The 4,602-nt window shown below is 38.1% G+C and overlaps 1 protein-coding gene across 1 annotated transcript in view; it reads right to left on the bottom strand.

Annotated features, from left to right (window-relative positions):
- LOC146000171 (UDP-glycosyltransferase UGT5-like) overlaps positions 1–4,602 on the bottom strand; it is a 43,840-nt gene that overhangs the window by 24,880 nt on the left and 14,358 nt on the right. The gene's annotated exons all lie outside the window — the stretch shown is intronic.

The raw sequence follows: 4,602 nt of genomic DNA on the forward strand, positions 1-4,602 counted from the left end.
CTTTTCTTCCACTTGACCATGTTTACAAAAAAATATAAATGTGAAATAATTAAAATACTGAAAAATAAAAATATATATTAAAATTACAGAGAAATAAGAAATACAAAGAAAAAATACATATAAGAATGGTAATCTAACCTATAGATACGGGCACACACACTCACACTCACACATACAGTGCTGTGCAAATTAATGCGGACAAAGAGAGAAAAATCACCCTTCCACAGTTCTCCACGCTTTATGGGAGATAATCGAATAAATACGTAACATAAACTTATACTAGTAGTATCAGCTAACTGTTTGATACGTACTTGATACTGTTTACAACAATTGCAAGGTTTGAAGCATTTCTGTTGTTTCATTATTGTCGTTGTCGTGCAATGCCAATTATTAACCAACAGACTTCTGTGAGTGCTTGGCTGTAGTAAACACGCTTTTGTTGTGCTCCGTGTTCCTACGTGTTTTCAGTATGGATATAACACCCAGAAAACGTTCTAGAATTATTACATTGAGTGAGAACACATCCATGACTGTGCGGCAAATCGCTGAAGTGGCTGGTGTTGGGAAATCAGCGGTGTCAAAAATTATTAGAAACTACAGGGCAACTGGTAGTTTTTCTCCAAAACGAAAAGGAAAGTGTGGTAGAAAACGTATTTCACAACTGTATACATAGCTACAGCTCGTCGGCTCACACATGAGAAGGAATAAATATCCTACCTCCAATTCTGGTTTGGCTCTATTTTAGAGACGGAGTCTCATACTCGATCTCGTGTCCCTAGGCCTGATCTGATCTCGTTCTTCAATGTAAATTAATATCTTTCTGATAAACTATGGTAGGTGTGGTGAATGGAAACATATAGTGACATTAGAAAATCATGCGCTTATTCATACCTATATGCTACACTGGTTGTTCTCTGAATTAATTCATGTTAAAATGACATTTGAAAATGATTAACTAATAGTTATTGTCAGCTTAAGAGCATATGTGCTAAAAAGGCTACAGAAGTGGCTGCAAGGGTAGGGACCCTCTTAGTATCGATCACGTAAAATTTGAATATCAAAATATATTTATGTGAAGATGTGGTCCACCCAAATCTTTGACAGGTATCCAGTAGTTCTCCCACGTAAGAAAGTCTGGCGCTGTCACTGCTGTTTACCTATTAACTATTCAAAAGCTGCTTACTTTTAGGGATACTTCATATCGAAGCAACACGCGACAAGCGACACGTGTCTCTTGGTAACTGGCTCTCAGTAATAAATGCTACCAAACATTCAGCTTGTGTTGTCTGTTGCTTGTGTGTCCCTCAGACTGAGTTCTTTTTCATACCGTGCATCGTGTCGCCCTGGCCTGTTGTTCGCTCATGCACAGTGAATATTTTGCTTTAGACGGCATGAAATATCCGTGTCGCTTGAGGATTTCACCAATTGAACGCAGGCTTGTATGACATGTTATTCTACAGCTGTGTGAAACGTTGCTGTTGATTGGATTGTTCTCTAGAGGTATGTGTCGCTTGTCACTTCGGTCTGCAGCTACATTGAGAAACGTTGCTGTTGACTGGCTCGTTCCCAAGCGACACGGGACATTCACATCAAGCAACAAGAGCCTATTCAGTTTAAAGCAAAACATGCACGAACAACAAACCGAGTCGACATAATACACGATATTGAGAGAAAGTCCCAATCCGAGCGACATGCGACACGAGTAGCTTCTTTCAGTCACGAACAAGCTATGAAGATGTAATTGAATTCATTGTCACTCGCCCTCTTAGGGAGAACTCACACCGAAGCGACAAGCAACACATGTCGCTTGGTAACGAGCCAATCAGCAGCAACGTTTCACACCGTAGCGGCATGACAGGCAGCACATGCCTACGCTCGATTGGTGCAATTCTCAAGCGACACTTGTCGCCGGTCACTTGTCGTTCCGGTGTGTTTTCTCCCTCCATCACGAATAATGTATTCACATAATATCCAAAGTAAAATATCAATGAAACTAGAATTAAAAAATTTTCAAGATGTGGGTTCCATTATTATAACATAACATTACATATAGTATAATTGAATGTGCAGTGAATTTTTTTTAAAATTTAAATATCTACCTTCAGCATAGTTGTCTTACCTCTTTATGAAATAGATCTGTGTTCTCTAAATGTGAATGTATTGCCCAAGCGTGTTCTTTGTATAGACACAAATTGTATTTTTAAAATGCGTTGAAGTTAATGTGACTATAATTGAAATTATATTCAGCGATCGAGACTAAAACGAGAGAGCGTTTACATAACTTGGGACAAGAACAAGATTTAGAGTTTAAAAGAGTACCCGACTGTCTCTTCCTTTCGCTGTAATTTCTGTAGGGCCTCTAAAAGGCACGTATCTAGAAATACACCGAACCAATTGTGTCAGGAATAATAATAATAATATGATGTTTAAGTTAAAATTATATTATTACCACATAAATAGGTAAAAAGATCGGATAACAGCACGTATTCATTATCTAGCTTACCTGTAGTTAAGATCGGCATAATTTGCATAAAAAACAAGTGCCCTGACAAAGAAATTCATTTCAAATTGATGAAGAATTGAATATTTATTGAATAAAAGAGAATGTTAGATCCGGTTAGCGAAAAGTAAAGTTCCTGATTAATATTTTATGTATATTGTTATAAATAGTAGCGTGCAATCATAAATCTTTGGTAATTGGTACTGTCCTTCTAAGCCCCCTAATTCCAAACTTTCTTCCAATAAGTTCAAAGAGTGGGCCTCGATGGCGCAGCGGTATCGTCGTTGCCTTGTAATCAAGGGATCCCGGGTTGGATACCCGGTGGATGCAAGTAGTGGTTCGAATCTCACTTTAAACTGTAAGTCCAGTCCCGATTAGCCTTTCTGTGCAAAAAGTGGACTTACAAACTACAAATCAATCAATAAGTTCAAAGGAAATTATAACCATCGATTATGTAATAAATGAATGCTACACAAATATATTTTCATTATTTATTTTTTGCACTTGGAAAGTCTTTCTTGGGGAGGGGTCCGGACCCCTCCCCAAATAAGTCCTTGAGTTTCCTCGATGAAATTAGTAGTAATTATCTCGACTTGTATTCAAGGGGTCTCACGTTCGATCCCCGGTAGAACTACACAGTGGTCTGGATCCCACTTTATCCTGTAGCCCCAGTCCCGATTACCCTATTTAAGCATGTAATTGACTTAAAACTAACTTTAATTTTGCTATAATGTATGTAAGATTCAATTGGGACAGTCTCTGTATTATTGTATTTATCCTTTTGGAAAACAGAAATAAGACAAATGGAACACAATGAAAAAACAGCCGGGTGAAGGAAATCAACTTTGGATTTTCCGAAATGGTCGGAGCACGGTCAAAATCCGCCCCCAGGGGAAAAGACGATACCAAGGGTAGAAGAAGAAGATGTAAGCGAAGCCACGCCCACTATTGTAAAACCTGGTCAGAGTCATCTATCGGCAGACGGCTGAACTTGTAGGACTTGAACATAACCCCGCCAGCCGATGGCCAGCCCCGCTATGGCTCGAATAAAGCCATTCTCAAAGCTGTTTGAAAATGCATATCAATGTTTGCAAATGGCGTATTGTCACAATGGGCCTCTCAATTTGAAAAAAACAAAAAATCAGTTTACTCAGGAAGGATGCAAGAAAGCCTTGCAAGGTTTAATTTTTACAGTAACTTAGAATCGGGCTCTATACGCCGATCCAAAAAGTGAGATATTTGACAGCTAATATCTTTTAAAATATGGAAGTGATAAAAAAATTTCAATATTCACTGTTAAGATTCATCCTTTCTAATCAATTCACCACAAAGCTCATTCAAATGTCTCAAATAGTTTTCGAGTAAAAGTGTTCTGAATGAAGGTCTGTTTTTCCGCTGCCCATGATATAGCCTCTTAAGGGGGTGATATATAAAAATAATCGAAAACAACCGATATTAGTGTGTAATCCATAGTTTTCTGGGTCTCTAAGATGAATAGTGACACTCCCAATGCCGTTCAACTCCAAGTTCCTTTTACACTATAGTTAGAATGCATTATTTTCCTGTCTAATGGAAGATTGGCATAAATAAATACCCGGGCAACGCCGGGTAAACAGCTAGTAACTAGATATAATATAAGAAATTAAATTAATATCATTTATCTCATTTATCCGCACCAAATAATCAACGAACTGCAGAATCATCACTTAAGTATTTCTTAATTCAAGCATTAGCATCATCAATAATTTTAACAGCAGCACTTATCATAATTAACACAATAGCCTACTTCTCAATTCATAAACTTCCCATTCAAGATTCGGGGTTCCAGTCAGACATCTCACCCTCCCTTCGTCAATTACATACAATCGCATTCATCATCATCGTCGCGATTAGCCTATAAAGTAAGAAGAACGAGTAAATTAAGACAGATGCAAGTACTGTACGACACTTATGACGGGGTTGGCAACACTGAATTGACTCTTCTGGCAGAGGAGCGGAAGAGCTTAAAGGTCATTGCCGATTATTGCATAACATGTTTGAAGAGCGATGACAGCTGTATTCGTGTCATGCTTCAAAGGTCAAATGGATGTAGTGCAGTGGAA

The sequence above is a fragment of the Lepisma saccharinum genome, chromosome 16 (assembly GCF_977018435.1).
Source record: "Lepisma saccharinum chromosome 16, izLepSacc3.1, whole genome shotgun sequence".
In the NCBI taxonomy this organism is placed as follows: domain Eukaryota; kingdom Metazoa; phylum Arthropoda; class Insecta; order Zygentoma; family Lepismatidae; genus Lepisma; species Lepisma saccharinum.